Source organism: Macaca thibetana, chromosome 17 (genome assembly GCF_024542745.1).
Source record: "Macaca thibetana thibetana isolate TM-01 chromosome 17, ASM2454274v1, whole genome shotgun sequence".
Lineage (NCBI taxonomy): Eukaryota > Metazoa > Chordata > Mammalia > Primates > Cercopithecidae > Macaca > Macaca thibetana.
Window position 1 is genome coordinate 63,789,104 of NC_065594.1, and position 23,775 is coordinate 63,812,878.

Consider the following 23,775-nt stretch of genomic DNA (forward strand, 5'->3'; position numbering starts at 1 on the left):
AAATAGTCCTTGCATGTCGACTTAGGGCAGGAAACTTCTATTCTGTAAATGGCCACACAGTAAATATGTTTAAAAAACAAACAGGCAATAGACTGGATTTTGTTCACAGAACATAGTCTACTGACTACTACTTACAGAAAATTCTTTAAAATTTACTTTAATCTTTTATTAATTTATCTATTTATTCAGAGATGCAGAAAGTTAAAGGAAAAAATATGATAAAGAAAGGTCAAATGGTACAGTCTAAATTGTATATTATAGTAAAGACTCAATCCATCAGGGATCTATAAACTATAAGAAACTGAATACAATACATTTATTTTTAAAATTTACCTATTTCATTCTTACATACACAGAAATGAGTTGAAAAGTCTCTAAAATCAGTCTTTAATTCACAACTCTCTGCAGATAGCATTGCTTGAGGAAAACGGCTCATTTCCGAATGAATGAAAATCTATAGGGGAAGCGAAGGCAATGTTCTTTGTAGTGAGTGCCAGGTGGCAAGCCACAGTGGTATAATATATTTACTCCCTGTTCTCTATTGGCACTTGCTCTAGAAGCTGGGCAATCACTTCATTTCCCTGGGCTGCAATTTTCTCACCTATGAAAGGGATAGATGGGTTTAGATGCGATCTAAAATCCCTTCGAGTTTTAGGTTTCTGTTAAATGGCAGCCCATTTCTCACTTTATATTATCTGAAATCACAATGGAAATTCTCTGTATCTTGTCTTTGCAATAGCAAATTTCATAATACGTTTTGCCTCATATCTAATGCTACCATTTCACCAACTCGAGATGCCTACTCATTTCTATTCTTATAATGTTTCTATTTGTTAAGTGCCTTTTTCTTTCTGTTGCCAATGAAAAGCCATAATGGATTAACCTTCACTTCTCAAGTAATTAAAATAAGTTTTTAAATAACACAACTAGAAAATGTTTCCTCTCTGTTAAAAAATACCCAATGAATAAAAATTACATATTTTTTTTAAGTTTTCTTCTTTGTTGAACTACTTTTTGGATCTGTGGAAGAACATCAACAAAGGAGGCAGTCCTTGAAGCAAAACAATTAACAAATAGCTCCTCTAAGCAGCTGACAAAGACCCTGTTGTGTCACTGCACAGCAGTTGGAAAGTTTAATGAAAAAAAGAAGGGCCAAAAAAATGACTTTTAAGAAACTAATCCTTTGAAAATGATGAGGAAGCTGTGGCATCATATGTATCACACAAAATAAGTTAATGTTATCAACTCATTAATGACTAAAACCCACTCCTTAATATGCAGAACTTACAGTTTCAGGCTCTTGAGTGTAGGTAAGATACTAGCCAAACCTCACAAGGGCAAATTCAAAATGGGATAAAAATAAAAAGGGAGAAGATTAAAGAATCAAATGTGCATTCATAAGAACACTATTTTTTATCATGTCTTCAATTATAGAATTTCTAATTGTGAAAAACAAATATTGCCATTTTAAAAAATATTTATTTTATAAATCCATTTATATTTATTTTATAAATATAATTATGTACACAATATTTATTTTATAATTACAATTATATAAATATTTTTCATATATTGTTAACTTTCTTTTGAAAACAAGTAACATTTTATTGAACCTAGTTATTTTATGATTAAAAACTATGTTACATTCATATATTTCAAGTAGAAGAAAAGCTATTATCTCCAGAATGCACTCAAATACGCATGTACATAGTAGAAAAATTACAGTCTTTTGCACTTTCAAAGACTGAGAGGAAAGATGTGACTCAAGTGATATAAAAGTATGATAAAGGTTACTTTTCAGATGTTGTTGGTGATGCTGAAAAAGTACACAAATTGGCTTTGGAAAACCTTGATTCAAATTCTGGCTCTGTGCTTTACTAAACAACTTTGTAAAAGTTATTTCACTTTATATTAGCTATAAAGTTGAACTCACCATCTGCCCTTCATACCTACCATGTGCTGTGGAGTTCAAAGGTGATTGTGTATATGGAAGAATTTTTTAAGGGGTAATACTCCATAAAATTGTTAATCAAGTTCTTCTGGAAGGATAGAGAAAAACAAATGAACTGAAAATCTGCTGAATTGTACTCGTTTATAATCTTTGTTCCGCCTTTAATTAACCATTAATTAGAGAAGTTTGAATGAAATATTTCATCTGGATTTTAGATTTTGTTTTTGGGAAATGAGGACATTGTTGATTTGGAAGATTTCCATGCAATCTTTGGTTCTAACTTCTATTATTTATAGCTGAAAACTTTTTCCAGGGTCTGTTTTTCTCCTTTCAGCATTATCTTCTCCATGAGTGAATTCATCTGCTCCTGAATCACCATAACTATCTATGGTACAAATTATTTTAAGTTATAATTATTGACTACTATTTTCCAGGCAGTTAGGTCCCTGTTCATAGCCCCAGTTCTTTCAACCATCAGAAATCTTCCCCTCCATATATATGCTAGAGATACATCAAGTAATAAATATATATTAAAAAATCACCATTTCTCTCTTCTCTAAAAATCAAGCAAAAATATACTTGTTGGAATTCCTGCACTAAAAGCCACCTTAGTAATTTGGACTAAAACTAGAGAAAAAAAGAAAGACAAAATCTTGACTCTTCCTTCTTCATCATTCCCTAAGCCAATTAATTGAGAGTCCTACAAAATTGTATTCTGTAAATATTTATTTTTTCTACATATGCTACATTTTCTAAAAGATAACATTAAAACCAGCAACTTGAACAAAAACTCATATAAGATGAAGTAGATTGCCTAAAAAGAAAATATATCTATAATCCTATAGTAACTATATGTCAAAGATAAACATTAAGTTTTAAGCACATTTTTATTTTGTACACATTTATAAATATTTAGTAATTACTACTAAATTTTATAAAACTAAATTTCTTATAAAAGTATCTCATAAATTATAAATTATATAAAATTATAAATTATAAAATATGTTATAAAATTAAAATATTTTTAACACTCAAAAATTTGTATATATTAAAAATAAAAACATTTTGTGACATATCTATGTATATATTATCTTTAACTTCTTCTTTTCAGAAACTATGTAGTCATTAATTCCATTAGTATACATTTTATTTTTTTGCTATTTTTATAACACTCAAAAATAGAGTTAATATATATCTTCATGTATTGAGAAAGCAAATATTATGTGTGTGTATATATATAAATGAATGCAAAAAAGTATGCATTTCGTTTACACACATGCATGTGTTCTTTAATCTTTAGAAAGCAAAAATTTCACTTTTCAAAAATCATCCTTTCCTTCTCATTTACTACTGTCCTAATTCAGCAGTTTATAGTGTCTTTCCTGAGTCTCCACAATAGCTCCCTAACTTTCCCTAATGCCTGCGGCTGTTGGTCTTTAAATCTGTTTTTCTCAACATCATTCAAATGTTTTATTTGAAATGGAAGTGAAAACATGCCGTTGCTCTGCTTAAATGCGTTAATCGCTTCCAGACACCCACAGGATAAAACCACCTTCCCAGATTGCCATGCAAATCCTCCATGATCTTGTTGTCACTTAGTACGCTCCTGCATATATATCTAAAATACTTTTCTTATTTTTTTTCACTACCTCACTCTCACGTATCTCTAAGGCTTAATTCAGATATTACATTCATCAAGTGGCTTTCTAGACATCCTCAGATTGGGTTACATGCTCATTTTATGCATCCTTCACTTCCAAAGTCTGTCCACGTTACTCTTTTAATGTCTTCAAAGGGTAGGGACTATACATCATGGCCAATCCCTAACATTCTGTGAAACAGCAGTAATAAAACTTTGAACTTTGTAGACTTTGGTTGGTCAAGATTAATAAAACCTTAGGTATACGCCTTGGTTACTTTCCTGTTGTCTGAAGAAAAGCCTAAACAATGAATTGTCCTAAGTTTAGAATGAATGTCTGTAAGTGGTACCTGGTGGCCTTCTAAGCCCTCTCTATTGTATCTTCAACTCTGAAACCAAGCCCCTTCACCCACCAACTGTGTCCACCTCAGACTGGCCCTATAGAAGCTAGAACCAAAATCAAGCTTACTGGTGAAGAAGCTAAAGTTCTTAAGGCAAAGCACTACATCTTCATGTTTGTGTTGATTTCACACTTAACATAGTATCTTATTTTACTTTCACTGATGAGACACCCACAAGGGCAATGAGGGAAATAAAACTAACCTCTTGAGATTTGACTGTAGAATCTTTATTAAATAGGCTAGAGCAAAGGGTTATTCTGATAGTAGATAAATCCAATTAAATGTAATAGAGAAATAAGCTATTAGTAAGTAGAGGGAAAATATGATAAATTTAAAATATTGAAATATAAAGTCTTAACAGAAAAATTCAGCATTGCCCTTCATGTGCTAAGAAGGAGGATCCTTAGCTTAGACTTCCATGTTCATGCATGATTGCACTTTTCAACAATTTCATTTTCTTATTCTGATTCCATGTTCACAAAGAGATATCTTCAAAAAAACTTGTAACAAGTATAACTTGGGCATCAACCAATGTAAGCTACAATCAGTCTGAATGAAACCGGTTCTAAAATATGACTATGATCTCATCAGTGGATACTGGCTGGACATTAGCTTTTTATTTTACTACATTTCTAGGGCTGCTTTAACAAAGTAGCATAAACTGGGTTGTATAAAACAGCAAATTTTTTTTCTATCCCAGTTTTGGAGGCTAGAAGTCTGAACTCAAGATGTAGGACCTATGCAGGACATAGTTCCTTTGGGACTCTGGGTAGAACTCATCTTTGTCTCTCACTTGCTTCAGGTGTTGGTAGTCAATCCCTGCTCCTTGACTTGAAGTTACATCACTTCAATGTTTGCTTTGGGGACACCCGTTCTCCCTGTCCCATGTCCATGTCTGTGAGTTATGTAAAATCAATTTTCTAAGAAAGTTACCCATACACCTAGGCTTTTGTATTATGTGGCACCAAGAGCAAATTCCTTATGCAACAAGTTTCCAGGACAGAACTCAGGTCTTAGAATGCTTGCTCAGGTACTAAATGTCCTGTTGAGAGGCCTTTCAGAAGATTGGAAACGCTTGTTAAATTTCTAGCTATAATCTTAGTAGGGTGCAGTTATTTAATATACATTTGTTGAGTACAGCAAATAAGTAAAGAATAGTTATCAGTAAAAAACATTGTTGTCATAAAAATGTGAAACTTGTCAAAATCAAAATGAAGCTGATTGTATCAAGCTCTGACAAAATGGAGTCAGGGAACGCCATGAAGAGCAAGTTCTCATGCATAATTTCCTGATAACAAAAGATTCTGCCAATGGGAGGCGTAGCTTGCAGTGAGCCGAGATTGTGCCACTGCCCTCCAGCCTGGGCGACAGAGCGAGACTCCGTCTCAATAAATAAATAAATAAATAATTAAAATAAATGGCCAAACACTGCAACCTTGCACAAAGGCCAGAGCACAATATTACATGTTATACTTCTACAACAACATCTGCCCAGCAACTACCTGTCTAATCTTGGACTGATACCATCCTTATTATTGATTCTGGTAGCTAAGGATATATGCTTCAAAATAACTTATGTAATCCTCTTCATTTTACCTTTAAAAACTTTTGTCTTGGGAGGCTGAGGTGGGAGGATCATGAGGTCAGGAGTTCGAGACCAACCTGATCAATATGGTGAAACCCCCTCTCTACTAAAAATACAAAAATTAGCTGGGCGTGGTGGTATGGGCCTGTAATCCCAGCTACTCAGGAGGCTAAGGCAGGAGAATCGTTTGAACCCAGGAGGTGGAGGTTGCAGTGAGCCGAGATCACACCACCACAGTCCAGCCTGGGCAACAAGAACAAAACTTTGTCAAAAAAGAAAGGAAAGGAAAGGAAGGGGAGGGGAGGGGAGGGGAGAAGAAAAGAACAAAAACAAAAACCTTTGTCTTCCCCTTCCTCCTTAAATATGCCCATAGTTTACTATGGCACTGCATTTCCCGTTGCAGTACTGACCCCCATATAAGCTCATTACCTTTGAATATTCTTTCTATTTTCATTTTAAGTTGACATAAATTGGTGTCAAGAAATGTGACCTAAAGTGAGCTCACCTTGAAAGGATGGGTGACACCTGCAATTACATGCAGTACCCACTAAAGCCTGTTTGAGCTGTTGGTTTCCATGCCTCATCTTTTCTTACCTGGGGAGTCTTCTCTCAGGCTGAATTCCCTCCTTTTGGTGAGTTCTTTCGACTTTATTCAGGATCTGGTTGGGATAAAAGCTGCCTCAATAAAGGACACTGCATCCCTCTTGGACCATAAAAGATTTTTCGTCTTTTCTGGCAAGCCCTTTCTAGTATAAGGACACTGATCTTCCGGATAATACTCTGGTTTTTACAGGGATTTTGTTCTGTCTATGACGACCTCCTGTGTTTTCTGATAAATTCACATTTGCTTTTTTTTTCTACGCACCTGGCTTAATATTTTGTTTGCTCTATATGCCTGTTTTAAAGTTTTTGTGAGTACTCTTTTTTGGGCTATCATTTTGGTTTGCTTATGCGCATCTGCAAATAATTTGGCTCTTATTTTTTTTTCCTTGCTTGTTTCTGAACTTCTTTCCAGAGCAAAATTATTTTTTAAATGGTGAATATGGGATGGCCGCTAGAGTGATCACCACCATCTATGAGGAACTTCTGTTTTTGAGGGTAAACTATTCTGTGTTGGAATGTAGTGGGTATGGACAGGCAAAGTTACTACTAGGGCACTGGCCAGTCTCCAGAAAAATGCAGTATGAAAAGGAAAAACCTGGTCACAGGTCAAACAACCAAAGGTAACTTACAGGTTAAAAAAAAAAAGAAAATTCTGTGTCAGGTACACTTGCCAAGGTACACTTTGGGCTTTGCCCAAACCCTGAAATTCTAGATATAAATTGTAGGATGTTTTTGTTCTTGAAAGATTAATGAGAAACAGAATGGAATCTTCAAATTCTAAGGCATGCTAAGTTGTCTAAGAACAAGCTTCTTTCAGAGACCTCAACTTAATATCCATACAAAATGTTGGCTTTTCTTCACATACATTTTTAAACCACTGAACAGATTACACTAAAGATAATTTGTGGCCATTGTGGGCACCTTTTGAGTTCCCCAAGCTTATTTCTCTTACCATTAATGAAAAACAAACAAAAACACAAAAATGCAACTATAGGGTTAAGCAGTCCGAATGGTGCAGCAATATCTGGAATCTGCTGACTTTTTTGCTTGTATTAAGACAAATCTGTTACTAAATTCAAAGCAACTTAGAGGTTTATATTCCAGGCAGTTTTAACTGAAATATAACATTTCAGACTTGAGATAGAAAAGCAGAGGAAAAGAGTAAAGAGGGTTATTTTAAACTGCTGTGAAACTGCTTTACTTCAAATTAGGTCCACAGCCTTCATTAAGTTACCTAACAGGACAAATAAAAATCTTGAGGTTTAGCCACATGAACAGGTGACGTTAACTTGTGCCATTTAGTTGGAAATATAATTTGGATCAAACTGTCTTTTATAAGTTAGAGTGAGTTTATATTACTGTATTTTACTGTCTCATGACAAAAGATCTAAAATGAAAGGTATAAGATCTTTGTATATATACATGTTTATGTGGTTTATACATGTATTTTCTGTCTGCAATGGTAAAATCTCTTAAAGAATTCTATTCAAATTGGCTCAGTGATAAACGAGGACTTAGGCTAATTATACTTAAAACTTTAAAAATATAGAGTAAGCCAGATGTCTTTTAGTTCACATGACTCAAGTAAATCTTTGGTAAATAAACTCTTTTTACATTTGTTGGTAAAAATAAAGATGAAGGTGTCTTCAGAGTTGTTAGCATACATGTTTTGTCTGGGTTTGCTGATCAGACAAGGTTATATATGTCTCTCCTAGAGAATTTAACGTCATAAATCTGTACATTCAGCCTAAGAGCAAAATTATCTTTGTGTAACTTCTGATAAATAAGACTAATATAATATTGTTGGTTTCATGTAAACAGCTGTATCTTCTGAGTTATTGCCAAAATGCTCATATATTTTATTTTACCCTTACTTGGATCATTAACATCTGATATTCACAAGCTATAAAAATGGTTAGGAGAGCAATAACTTGAAATGATGACTAGCTTTGTCTAGTATCTCAGTTTTCATAAATGATTTATTAAAAAAAATAGGTGTAAATGGAATAAATATTTATAAATGAACTTTTTATGTAATTTGAGATCTTAAATTTATGTTATTTTAAATTAAATAATACATATTTATGGAGGGCCTAGGTCATTTCCAAGTAAGTTAAAATACTAAAATGTTGATTGCTGAACATAGATTCAAGTTTATTTACTTTTGGATTCTTAAATTTTATATAAAAAAACGGAAAACACTTTGGTCTGTTGGTAATTATCTTCTATTCCCCATTGAAAATTTATTCCGTGAGAAAGCACATATTTTTAGAAATTACAAAATATGTTTTCATAAAATGTTGAAATGTGACAGGTTGCAACTTGCTTACTTAAGTTTTTGTTAGAAATTAAATATACTGACAGTTACAATTTGTAATTAATACATATATATACAAAGTATATCAGAAAAGTAAAATATGCTATTGGCTAAAAAATATGTGTGTATGTATGTGGTATGTATATGTGTGTGTGTGTGTATACACACACATATCCAAATATGTATATATGACATGAGAATATATATCACATATATAAATATGTGTATATATGACATGAAAATATATATACATGTGACAAATATTTATGACATGAAAATATGTTTTCTATTTAAAAGGAATGATTTTATCTACAGTTAGAGGTTATTTAAAGGTTATCTTAGAATATGTATTTAAGAATAAATTAGAAACAAGGCTAAAAGGAGCCAATAAGTAGGAGACAGTTGCAAAGAAAGTTGTAAGTATGAAAATGTATTTTTGTTCAGGAAAGCCAAAAGAAAAAAGGGTGTGACTTTTGTCTGAGAAAGAATTTTGAGTAGTCTCAATAATAAGGAAAAAGATAAATTTTTGTCCAAGGTAGAGTGGTTGGTTTTTCTATTTTTAAAAAGTATAGGGCAAAATTGATGTCTTAAGCAAGTCATAGAATGTTTGAACAAGATGTAGAAGGTTTGAACAAGTTGTAAAAGGTCTGAGACAGTTGTAAAAGGTTTATAAAATATGAATCTTATAAGAGGAATTTTATGTGTGATCAAGTTGGCTCTAATTATTTGAAAGTTTTCCTAAGAATTATTAATATCAAAGTACAATAATGCAAAACCAGAATCTAGTCCCCTATGTTTAAAATTGATCTGCTCTTAATTTAAAATAATTTTGCAAGAGGTTTTAAATTTTTAATTCTGAAATTTGTTTCTTTAAAATTTCACCCATCTCCTGAACTTCTGAACTTCAACATTTTAATATTTTACATTTTCCACTTAATTCCATTTTATTTTTCATTTAATTACCCTGATCAGCTTACGATTGCTATCTTCACTCAAAATAATAATTCTTTTTCTCAAAATAAAATTTTCCTTTTAAAGCTTTTGATATTTATATCTCACAACTTCAACTTTTGCTGTATTTCATTGCACTTGATTTGCAGGTCATGTGTCATTGCCTTCTGCTCTTCATCCTTCTCTCCTTGAAAAGATACCTTTTTGTGGGGGGCGTTGGCTGGAAAAATGACTTTTTTGCTTAACTTTTTTATTCGTTTCTGTAGCTTTTTCTTTCCCCAGTTCTGACTCTGCTATTGTGGCGTGATGCTAAAAATATTTGTGTGGATGGTCTAAGGTAGCACTGTCTTCCTCCAGTATAACTTGATTCCATACTACTGGCTTTTTTGGGTATGTTTGAATTGTTCTTCATGCCCAGGAAATTTCACTTGCCTTCGCTATTTCTAAGATTCATGTATTCTGCTGCTCATGGTACTGGTTTTCTTATTTATTTCTTCTACAGTATGGTGTACATTTAAAACTTTGGGCATACATGCTTCCAGTGTTGGATTGAATTCAAGTACCTTTTCATCAGGTTTGACTTCCAGGATATCTAAATGGGCTTCCCACAAACAGAAGCAATCACACTGCAGGACATTTTTCTTTATCATTTAAAAACTGGCCTACAAAAACAAAGATTTGTTTCATCATGATTATTTTCTGTGCTTCTTGTCCTCAGTAAGCCTGTTTGATTGCTTAGACAAAAATAAGTCATCTCTGTTAGGGGTCTGAGATTCTTTTTAAATATATGTAACTTTCTGTATTTGTTTTTGAAGTCTTTAAATTATCGTTCTGGTTAAATGGCTGGTTATTATTTCACAGTGTCCTGTGATGCTGTTTTAATCAAGTGTCTTAAAATTTTGACATATTTGACAAGCTTCCTAAGAATCAAAGTTCTAAATTAAGTCTTCTTAATTGCAAACTAACTTTTGGAATCTCTAATTGGGCCCCTGGAACTCCGAAGGTATGTTTCTCACCTAGATATTAACTAATACGGCCCATTTACCATGTTGGATTATATGGGAAGCATTGTCAAATGATAGAGTGATGCTAAATTTTCTTTAAGTTCTATGTATATAAATATGCTATTGATGTAAATGTTCTGAGGATTATGTAAAATGTATAAAAGTCTGATGGTCCTGGAGTGATGCTATCAGTCATGATGCATGTTGTTGCCTTAAAGTAATGTATGAAATAAAAATAATTGAAGTTCATTTTTAATTGCATCATTATAATAAACTCTTATCAGATTTTTAAGCATGGCTATTCTATCTCTTTTTCATCCACAGTTATTGTTTTAAGTCTTCTCTAAAGATATCAATAGTCAGATTCATGAAAAAATGTTTCTAATCATTACTCTTAAATGCAGGTTTTTAATAACTTGAAGATCAGTGGATTAACTAAGAACTTCCAGATCACTATTTTAAAAATTGATAAATTTGTGACACTGCAAAGATCAAAAGGACAAGAAATAATGACGTGAGAATAAATGAACTTATTTTTTAAATTATGAGTTTTACAGGCTATTTATTTAAAACATTACTGGTTCTTTACTTAAATGGTTCCCCCCCGCCCCCCGGATTTAAGGTATCTATAGTTACAGCAATTTGGTAAGTATCCTTTTCTGGACAAACTAAAAAATATTTACTTTTTCTCCCTATTTGATCTTTCCAAAATTCTGAAACTATTTCTAAATATTCTTATTTTTATGTGAATAGGGTTACTTACATAAGTTCAATGGGAATCTGTTTCATTTTATAATAAAGTCTAATTGAAAATCTTCATTATATTACCAAAGTATTGACTGGGATGTTATATTTAAATTGTTTCAGGTCCTGCAGACAAAATCTGAAGTCCACTTGGTTTGGCTTTCCACCTTGAGAGGTTTTCTGGAGTCCGATTTGAGATTACTTATGTAGTCAATCATTATTATTGCTGCACTTATGTAAATAATCATGTCAAACTGGATAAAATTAAACTTTTACAAGCAAATTTGTCTTACCAATTATCTTGGGCAAAAATCAGGTAGAGAAACATATAATTTTATAAAGAAAACTATAATATACTTGTTATAAGATTGTAGCCCTGTGCATTGTTTTTTGCATTTTTACTTTCTACTTGTAGACCAGACTAAATCGTGAGTTCTAGTTTATTTCCATATGCTTGTTTTCTATGTAATTACCAAGAACGAAACTGCTCTTTTCTAAAGCACCTTAAGCTGAAGTTGGACAATTTATTATAAATTTCAAGGAATAAGCTTCATACAGATGCCATAACCAGAGACATTCAAACTGAAAACCACAATGAGAAATTGATGGCTGCATGTTGTGGAAAACTGTCCCCAAAACAACGGAACAAGATTTCCATTTTAATGAGGTTCTTTCCCTATTAATTTTCATTGTTTATACCTACCATTTTTACTTGGCAGAACAATGGTGTAGTTAAAATTTTACAATCAGTAGGTTCTGTAGGCTAAATATTGGTTAAATAAGGAAACATATGTACTATTGTTAATGCTACATGATATATCTGGATAAATTTTTCTGAAGAAATTGAGACCCCAAAACATAAGATAAGAAAACAAGACACAAACTTACATCAGGTCTCATCTAGCTCACCACAGTCATGTAATGTACTCAGTAGGTGGCCTTTAAGCCAAACTTCATGGCTCAAAACTATTATACATGGCTCATGCCTGTAATCCCAGCACTTTGGGAGGCCGAGGTGGGCGGATCACGAGGTCAGGAGATCAAGACCATGCTTGCTAACACAGTGAAACCCCGTCTCTACTAAAAATACAAAAATTAGCCAGGCTGATGGTGGGCACCTGTAGTCCCAGCTACTCAGGAGGCTGAGACAGGAGAATCACTTGAGCCTGGGAGGTGGAGGTTGCAGTGAGCCGAGATAGTGCCCCTACACTCCAGCCCAGGCAACAGAGCGAGACTCCGTAACAACAACAACAATAACAACAACAATTATACAAGCTCCATTATTATACTACTATTAATTTTACTTTGTATTTTCCTTTCTAAATATTGTAACTATTTCTGCAGAACTATAACTCATAACAGAACAATGGTGTCCTAGGACTTTGAGATGATAGTCAATGCCTAAGGAAGAGACAAAATTGATACTTAACAATGGATTCCAACTGGTATCAGCCTGAGAGTTACTCCCTTTAAATCCCCCTTATTGCTGAAATGTGGACGAAAAGCTCTTAACACTGACTCGTAGTTGCCAATCGTTTTCCTCCAATGTGGTACCAGAAAAACAACCAGGACAGGTCCATCCCTGCACCAAAAGTCAATCAAAACCTAAACATACGATGTTTGATAAGTAGTGTTTCCAGTGAAAGGACTTGCCCAAAAGAGGAAAATGTGAAAGATGTCCAAATTAAAACAAAGTCCCTTGTGTCAAACCCTGACAAAATGGAGCCAGAGAAGGCCATAAAGGGAGGGTATCACACATGATTGCTTGGTAACAAGAACTATCACAAAGACTGGCAAAACTACAACCTTGCATAAAGGCCACCACAACTTTACACAAAAAATACTTGTGTGATGACATCCACCCGGCAACCGCCTCTTCAACCTTGTACAGACACAACCCTTGTTATTGATTCTTGTAGCTAACGATAATTGTTTCAAAATAATTTACGTAACTTAAATATCTTATCTAAAATACAAAATTACACAAAATAATTTACGTAATTTTTAAAACTTCATTTTCCCCTGTCTCCCTGAATATGCCTGTAGTTGACTGTGACACTATATTCCACATTGCAGGGCTCACTCCCAAATTAACTCATTATCTCTAATGATCTTTTTTTGTTATTATTTTACATCAACAAGAAATACCATCCAAATAATAAGTCAGAAATGCATGTGCCATTATGTACAGCTTTGAGGTACATGACTCACTCCCAAAAACATGGCCTTAACTTTCCTACTAAGTGTACCTCAGACTTGTCACAGAAACAGAATAATGATAAAATCGCTTTATTCAGAATGTATGAGTGTTTTATTTTTGTTACATAGTATATCAGAAACACTTAGTTAAGCAGTGACTAGGAAGTCTTAAGAAAAGACAGAGTCCCAGTCACCTCCAGTTAATTTTAAACTGTATTGCGTTTGGGATTCTGAGAGTTTCACTGCTGCGGCCCCATGACTCTCATGAGAGTCACAGCTTGGGGACCCCCTCTTACTAATAGTAGTTGGAGGTATTCCCAGTTATTTTTAAAAAAAAAGGAAGAAAGAAAAGAAAAGTCAAAAACTCCTAATCTCAAGAATAATGACTGTGTACTAGAGTAAAAAAAATCTATCATGCTCATATATTTGATGGCAGCGGTGGCCCATCTGGACCGGCCACTGTGAAGGCACGGGCTGCCACAGGGGAGTGCCTCTGGGGCTGCAAGTGAGCTGGTGGGAGCCAGGGAGGTGGGAGCCCCACCCCCTTCCAAGTTGCCTGGGCAGGAGCTCTGCCCTCCCAAGTACAGCTGCAGCTGCCCAGCCATTGTGGGCCTGGGCATCCCTACACTCTGGGAGGCCTAGAAAGCCTCCCCTGCCCCCACAAACTCAGAAGTGCTTGCTCTTGCTGCCCGGCCTGCTCTCAGGGCCCTCTCTGATTTTGGAACAAAGTTGTGGCCAAGCCCAGCCACTGTCACAACCTGGCAGGGTGTGGGCACGCTCATGGTGGTGCTGACACACCAGCCCCCTGCTGCCTTGGCCCCCTCCAGACTTTGGATGCTGACGAGCACAGGAGGGAGGCTGAGGGGGTGCTGAGGGCCGCTTGGTATGGGCCTGCAGGTACCCCTAGGCACAAACAACCTAGATGCTGTGAACGGTATGTAGATGGCAGCAGGAGGCAGACAGGCTTCTGGGTGGAAAGGGGTGTGTCCCCAGTGAAGCCCTACCTTCAAGCCAGAGACAAGCTGAAACCTAGCAGCCAAGCTGTCAGTTCCTGGTGGAGTCTGTGCCGGGAGTGAGAACTTATGGTGCTTTTTCCAGGCCTGTGCATGGCCATCCATGGACCCATCAGTACGTACTTTCTGAGTTCATAAAAACCCTGGACTCAGCCAGACTTGGGCAGATGTCAGGACGACGTGGCTGCAGATAGGAGCTACCCACTCCGGGTCTCGTCTCTGCTGAGAGTTGTAGTTGTCAGGATGACCTGCCTGCAGAAAGAAGCTGGCCACTTCAGGTCTCCTGAGAGCTATAGTGTGGCTCAATAAAGCACCTCTTCATCTTGCTCTGTCTCCAATTATCCATGTACCTTATTCTTCCTAGATGTGGGACAAGAACTCAAGACCCACGGAATGGTGGGACTGAAAGAGCTAGTAACACAAATGGCTGAAACATGCCCCCTCTCTCCACATTGTGGGAAACAAGGAGAGAAGGCAGGAGAGAATTGCTGTGGCCCTTCAGGGAGCCTAGACCTAGGATCTCCCCAAGCCAGGGCTGTGACATCACCTTTGGGGCTCTGAGGTTCCTGGCATCTCCAAGCTTCCAGGCACCACTGTGTTTCCTGGTGCCTGCAGTGGAAGCCACTTGCGGGACACTTGGTCCAGCTGCAGCCTTGCAGGAAGTCGATGCCTGTGCCAGCACCTGGAGCTGCCTGCCCCACCACAGCTACTTGCCTGGCTGTGCGCAGTGGCCAGACTCTGCACTCCCTCGCTTATGCAGCCCTTGTCACTCTGCCCCAGGCTCACCTTCGGCAGGCGTGAGATCCAGGCCAGTAGCATGAGCTGAGCACAGCCTGCTAGGCTGAGCGGGCAGAATGAACCCAGTGAGCAAAACTTGGGCAAAGGCACCACTGGCCACAGAGGTTCCCGACTATAAAAGCAACACCTGAAGGATCCTGTGACATATTTTCTTTTGTGCCTGGAGGGAACTGGCTTTTTTAGACATTGAAATGGGCAAAGAAATACATTTTAAGAATAAATATGTGCAAAATTATGAATAAGAAAACAAATAAAACAAACAAAAAACAAAGAACTCCTAAGTTTGCTAAGGAATACCACATGGTGAAGTATAAAGCTCTGGGTTTAATAAGATTTGGCTCTAAGCAGATCTTTTTTATTTCGTCCCAGCTTTGCTTTTGCTGAAACCATCTTAAATAAGTCATTAGAGACAAGTAACTCTTTATGGTAACTTAATATTTACATGCTTTTACATTTGTAAGAAGCTTCCAACACTGAACAAATAGTTAAGAATAGTTAAGAGATTTACAAGATTTTTGTCCTACAGAAACTGAAAACCTCAGGCCTTACTATATTATTGGGGGAAAGCAATGCTTTGAAAGCTGAGCTATTTGCAGCAATAGAAAGCCATGTTTTCAAACATTAGGTAAATTAATAGGATCTTTTCTGAAAATATTTGAGGAAATAGCTTCTGGCATCCAACGTTGTTTTAAAACAAAAAAATAAAATCATTCTAGGCATTATTTGTACAAGTTTTGTAGAAAAAATAATCTTTCCAAGATTTAGCAGCATTAGTGATACAAAATAACTGTTAAAATGTATGTAAAGTATTCCAACAATATTAATAGGAAAATCATTACAGTAAGTAAAATATCTTGATTCCAAATAGTTAAAAGAGTTGCTGTGTTAAAAGTAAGTTAAAAGCTTTTTGCATTCCAAATGCAAAAAGCTATACCTTGTATTAATTAACCTAAATATTATTTGTCAGGCTTAGTATCATAGCACTGAGGGCTGCCAGAACCGTAACTGTGTGAAAGTCCTGAATTTTTGCCAGTTCGGGATGCAGTCTCATTAGCATATTCATAAGTCACAGCCTTGTGCAGGTGCCAGAATGCTGCAAAATGTTTTGTGACTATTTGTTGCAGCAATAGATGGAAATAGTAAATTAGCCTTAAAAAAAAAAAAAAAAAAAAAAAAAACCTTTCATATAAAACATAACATTTAATGCTGTAGAATAACCGCAAAGGCTTTTTAGTAATTACTCCACACCAAATGAAGCAATACTTTTTTCATGACTAATGTAAATAATAGGAATCCAGAGCAAATGAAAAACAATAGTGCTTTTCTTATATTAGATGAATTAGAAATAAATTTGAGTTCTGTTAAATGATGAACTAACATTTTCTAGATAGACATTATTTCATGTTCAAGAGATAGAGTTGAAAATTTATCTTCTTCATTAACATCGAATTCTTAGTATTTTATTTTTTAAATACCTTGGGTCCACTAAATAAAATGCTAGAAAATACTTTTTTAAAAACATAAGTACTACTCAATATTCAGTCCTTTTTCAAGTGTGTATGTGCAGACACACACACCCCATACACTTGTTAATCAGATGGTTGATTAGAAAATTGTCTTATTTCCTTTATCCATTTATTTTAGAAAAGATGCTGTCACAATAAAAGAAAACCAGTGTACCATAAGTGGCCAGAGAGGTTTTAGACCCCTTCCATGTTTCCAGAGTTTAAAAGAAAAGCCTACATACACTCATACATTTTCTGTTCTGCTGCATTTATAGAATCAGTGTCTTATGTACTCTGACTAAAACCTAAAAAAAAAGATTTGTTTTATTTTGGTTTTTATTTTTACAGAAGAAAGCTGTAAGGAATGAAATCTGTCATTTTAGTTAACTCTAATATTTCAATCCCAAAATTTAGCATTGTTACAATATTGCTGTAACAAACATATATAATGAAAGTTTACATCTTTAACATCTTGTTTATGTCTGTTTGTCTTTCTGAGATATATACGCCTCAAACACATGGACACGTGTATACATATACACACACACTTCTATGTGACATCATTTTGATTTTTGTACTACAAGAAATAAGTTTCTAGCCTGAAGGTGCATGTAAAAAATTATATTTTTTATGAAACTATAGAATGAAATAAAAGATACATTAAGATCATAATTGAAAATACTATGATTTTTGTTTAGATTTCAGTTAAATTTAGTACACATTTTAGTTTGTAATGGACATTTGTATAATCTGCAAAGATTTCAGAAATTAAAAGGAAAAATATCGAGGGTGAGATCAATAGGCCTCATTTTTCTTTTTGTTATAGGCATATTGCAGCTTTATTCTTTGTGTTTTACTTAGTTCAGTTTATTTCAGCAAATATCTATTAGAGATTTTCCTATGTGCAAAACACTAATGAATGCTGTGGAAATAAAATCACAAAACCCATTCTCTAAAGGAGCTTTATGGTGTAGTGAGGGAGATAAATAATTAGCAAATTTTAAAATAATACAGAACACACTGTAATATAGTTATACCAGGGGAGCGATTACCTTTATTCTCACCTTTCCCAGTTATAAAATAGCTTCTGAATTTGAAATGTTATGCCAGAAGATGAAGACTTCAGGAAGACAAAAACAAGCAAGGTAATTTGATCTTTCCACCTTCAAGTTTGAGTCATGGACTGCAGAAGACTGCAATCAGACAAGGCAGCATTTTAAAATAAATGTCAGTAACAGTTGTGGATTTTCTACTGGCAATAAGCCAAGTAGGTGTGAAAGGCAGAAAAATTTGTGCACCTCAAGGTACATGATCTTCAGAGTTATAATTTGTTATGCTCAGATAACTGAGGCACTAATGCAAAAGGATTCACTTTTATAACAGTACTTGGAAATTTTTCAAATTGATAGAATATTTCCTTTTCTAATCTAATTCTATTTTTCTGTCCATTGTTTGCTGCATTTTTGAAATGAAAGCAAAACAGAAACACATTAGCAATATTCTCTGACTCTTATAATAGTTTCTTTCCATCTGTTTCTGGTCTCAGAAATAGCCATCATAAAATTCATACCTCACTCTCTTGTCAATTTCAGATTTGTTTCCAGATGAGAAAAGTAAATAATTTCTTATATTGTAACTGTTTTGTGTTTTTAATTGGACAAAGTATATTGGAAATGTTGTGATTTGTCTCTTTTGTGTGTCTCTCCGACACACATACACACACGCGCATATACACAGCTTTGACAGAAAAATATGAAAAGCAAGAGGTCACTAACTGTGTAATCAACGTGACATATTTGATCAGTCAAGAGGTACTACACAGAACTTAAATGCCCAATCTGGTATTTAGATTTTGCTTATAATCACAAATTACTTATTTTCTTGATTTTGTACATGTCTGTTGTCAACACTTTAAGAAATGAGACCCAGCCAGAAGCTACAAGACTTATACCGGAAGGATTTTGTCTGTTTAAATAACAGGCATTCTTCCTTGAAAAAAAAGAATTCTGATGGACAGAACAATACATTTGTGATCAGAATTTAGATAAAAAGTAAATGTTCCACTTTAATACTGGGTTATCTCTTTGGATGAATATAATTTTATTTCTTGTCTCAGTGGTCATTGTAATAGGCAATATCAAGACAAGTCTACTGAATGGGCTATCATTTATGCATTATAATGCAGTTTGGATATAAGATGCTAACATTCATTTTGGTTTAAAAGCTGTCTATAGCACATAAATGAATTTTTCCCTCAATTAATTATGTCTTGTCTTGACCTTTTAAATAGACTCAAAATTGCATAACCATATTTTAAGGCCATCTTTTTTAAAATATACACTTCCTGCTTATAAAAATTCAAGTTTAAATTGTTAATTTATCATTATCTATTCTCTTTGTGTTTTGGAGAAAACAACTTTTTAATTTTCCCTTAGAAAACAGCACATTAATTCAGGAGTCTCCCTATTAAATATGTTATCATAGTCTAAATTTTTTTATGAGTAATATAAATGAGAAAGACGAACCTGCCACATCTCATTGAATCTTTCTTATTTCTCTTGACCTCTATGTGCTTCAGTATGTGCTGCCACAAATCAAAAATTCCTAGAGCAAAACTTTTCTGCAAGAGTAAAATAAAATGAACAAAAAGGAGGAAGCCCATTTTTAGGTCATATCTTAGGTATACTATTTTTCTCTACAGAGAATGCACACATTTTTTTTCTCTGATAGTATATTAGTGCTAGATTAGTATTGTCAAAAATTGCCCCTGAAATCAGAGCTAAACTACTAGAGATGTCTTTTAAATCTTTTTCTGAATTGTGTGCTGTGCTTCAATGACAAATCAGTCATTTTGTTGATTCTGGTTTAACAAGCTTTGGAGAAACTAGAGCATTCTTTTAGGATTCGGAGTGAATATAGTGATTGACTGTTTAAGTTATTTGCCCTTCAGAGATCTGCACACAAGATACATTTTGCTTAACGCAGATTGTTTTGTTGTTTCGCCTTCATGACGAAGGCAAGCCCTAGAATAGACAGTCACTTCAGCTTTTCCTAAATAGCATAATTTTTTATTCAAAACCTCAATTCACATGTCCATATAATAAATATTGAAAGCCATTGGAAATTAGATTCCTATTAAAAGCAAAAATAAATATTGAGCATTGATGAGAGGCAGATGAGTCCCTTCCACTGTTACCTCCAAGAAAGTTGTCTTCATGAATTCATCAAACATATACTGAGCATCTATTTGTTCCTATCCCAGTACAATACCCAGAAATTAAAAGATAATAGAGCAGATTGTTAAGAGGGTAGAAGGTAAATTAATAATTCAATTATAATTGTTAGAAAAAAAATAAATTATAAATGAGAGCAGAAATTATATACTATTATACTAGCTACTTTCTATGCGCTAAGAACTACACAGACCACAATATGATCCGCACGTATTTCACTGAATCATCAATACATCTCGTAATATCAATATGATTATTTCGGTGATTTAGAAGAAACAATTGAGGATGAGAGAACTTTAAAAATTGAAATATGGTTCTTGACTATCAGGTGATAGAATTCAAACTGAGTTACTCCAAACCTCATATTTTTTTTCATTATACTTGAAAGCTAAGTAAGCCTGTAATGTTCACATAGGACTTGGCAGAAAAGATGACGTGCGATCCAAGACTTGAGGATAACCAGGATTATGCTATATAGTTAAGGTGTTAAAGGACATTCCAGGCCATAGGAACAGCTTATGCAACAAAAGCAAGTGCTATATTTAAGGATCTGTGAGTTATGTGTAGTTCTGGCTGTGTTTGAAGTGAATTTCTGAAGGGAATTGTAGTGTAAGAAGTTGGCAGGAAATGTCAGAGATGGTTGAGGTTGTTGTTTTGTTATAAAAATAAAAGTGGAAAGACATATTTTTATTAGGAACTTACAAAGAAATACAGATCAAGATTAGGGGAGCAAAAAGCATACTGTAAGTTATGTGACCATTAAAGTATGCTGGAATTAGGGCAGCAACAGAAAGGAAGGCATGGCTCAGAAACAATAAAACATGTTTTTATATTTGTTTTTGTTTGTTTGAGTGTTTGAGAAGCACTGATTGGGCTGATTTAGTTTCTGATTTTGTATAAGTGTTGAAGGAAAGGAGAGAATGAAGATACTTACGCTACTACCTTTGGGACTGCATAAATTTTGTCAGCCAAATCATAATATGAATTTTTATTTTATTTTATTTTATTTTATTTTTTGAGATGGAGTCTGGCTCTGTCACCCAAGCTGGAGTGCAGTGGCTCGATCTCGGCTCACTGCAAGCTCCGCCTCCCGGGTTCAAGCGATTCTTCTGACTCAGCCTGACCAGTAGTGGGGATTACAGGCGCCCACCAACACACCCAGCTGATTTATTTTTGTATTTTTTTAGTAGAGATGGAGTTTCACCATGTTGGCCAGGATGGTCTCTATCTCCTGACCTCGTGATCTGCCCGCCTCGGTCTCCCAAAGTGGTGGGATTACAGGAGTGAGCCACCACGCCTGGCCACATAATATGAATTTTTAAAAGAGGTGAAAGTAGGTTAAAAGTATTAAATCATTTTGAGCCATGCTTTATGTTTGATTACATAAAGTACCTGTGAAGTAAAAAACAACAAGACCCTGAAGAACAAAATGTTTAAGCTATAAGTAGGGGAGGAGAAACTATTAAAAGAATAATTTCAAAAGGCAGGGAGAGACAAGAAATTTCTTAGAAGTGAAGCATAAAAATATTTTCCAATAGGAATGGTCAACAACATCACATACACATCAAATGTCAAAAGAATGAGAAGCAACATAGGCCATCTGATTTAGCAAAATATTGTAAATGCTTCCATAAGAATATGGAAAAGTATTAAATGTGGTGAACATGGTTAAGAAGTAGGATGAAACCAGTACCTTCATAATACATGCTGAAAAGTAAATCATGTTTGTGAAAATAAAGGCAGATAAGGTGGTCTATTATATTAAAGAATTTGCATAGCAAAAAGAAAAAGCAAATAGGGGAGAAGGCTTAGGGGAAAGTGCAATAACAGAAAGATTTTCACTGTTTGTGGTCTTTTACGCTGAGAAAGATTTAAATAAGTTTGTACTCTGTAGAGAAGAAACCAGAGGATGAGATAGAGTAGAAAGTAAGGAGGAAGAAAGGAAATGAGAGAGAAAGGGAAGGAGATGAGGAAAGAAAAGAAGGAGGAAGGGAGAGCGAGAGAAAGAGAGAGAGAGAGAGAGAGAGAGAGAGAGATGCTATGTGAGAGACATTAAGCTAAGAATGAAACTCTCAGATAAGGCATTGTGGGAGGGCATCCAGAAGGCAAATGGAGATGATCCTGGAAAGAAAAGTAAAGGAGGGAAATTTCTTGTTCTAAACCCAGAGGAAAGAAACCTAAATTTTGTAGCTTTATTTTCTCTCTTGTTTGAAAGATCATCCACAGAGGTAAAATGACCTGGAGACCAAGTAGGAGTTTGTGAAAATGTGAATGGCATATGTAGTCACTGGGATGAGTGAAAGAGGAGGGACCAGGGACAAATATGGCATTCCCTTGTAAACAATTCAGGTGAAATTAGAGAGGATAAATTCTTTTGGTATTCACCCTTGGACACAGATCAAATGGTTTTTCTTTGTTGGCTCAGGGATAGTTATCTTGAACATGAAGTATGAGTTGAACAGGAATCAGACTAAGCTGCTGAAGGAAAAGGTCACATCTTTCTCCCTACTCAATTAGTAATCAAAATGAATCCACATATTATAAGCAGTTTATCTCCACATGGTTTTCATTATATCCTTCAATGTATTCCTGAAGAATTTAGCATCTATCAATTTCATTTTAGATGGAAGATTATCTCTTAATTTTAACTCCTGCATCTTTTTGACCTCCTCTATGTGCACATTTCCCCTTCCTGATGAGCCACAGCAGGCTTCTTGATTTTTTACTTTCCATTTTTAGGACTTTGTCTAAAATCATCTTCACACACATTCTGCTCCTTCTCTTCACCTTTTACTTTTCTGCTCATCTGTCACTTCTACCAACTAGCTTTCCTGAAGCATCCAAGTTGAAGCTGTTCACCATTCTTGAACATGCTCACACCTCACCTGTGTCACATTCTAGCTTCTTACTCAATTTTATTTTCTTTATATTATTCTCTGAAATCATGTTGTTATATGCTAAAACAAGTTCATTATTTTATTTTTTTATTGACATGAAAGTTAACTTCATAAATGGAAGGATTCTGGACAACTTACTCACTCTAATATCTGTAGTCCCTAAAGTAGTGCCTGACAAATAATATGGCTCAAAATATTGTTAATGAAAGACTGAATGGATTGGGGAAACAGCAATTGCCTGAGAATATACTTCTGGCCTGACTGTGCAATCGACTGCATCACAAAGAAACAAAGAAGAAGAAAGAGGAACAGGAGCTAGAGCAGGAGGAGGAACAATGACTAATTACAGATTGCCATTTCAGGCATGTCTTTGGGTAATTTTTATACATATACAAAGAAAAACAATCTCCAATACTATTCTGTAAAAGTATTAGAAAGAAGACAAATAGGTTAAAAACAGTTATATTGGAGTGATAGATCAATTTGCATTTTATGAACTTCAGTATTTTTGTAGATTATGTTTTAAAGTTCAATAAAGCAAATATGTTATAAAAAGTTTCAATGAAAACTTTCTGTAAATTTTGTACATTTTGAATATTTGACTTTATTGACTTCTAATTTTCCAAGAGAATCTAATTTAATTAATTATAAGATATTTAAATTTAATGAATTTAATGAAATATCACGATTAACTTTTTGGAGGAGATGCTATAGAAATTCCAAATTATATTCATAAAACAAATTGTTATCTGTTCATTGTAGAAAATCGTTTCCTAAATATTATTAATTTATTCAATTAAAAATAAGCTATTTATGTTGAGAATAGATCAAAAGTTTGGCTTAGTAGACTAAAACAAAATATAAAAGCTTCCTACTTTGCTATAATAATTTAATAAAATTTACTTTCTTATCCCTTTTGATACTCCCATAAAACA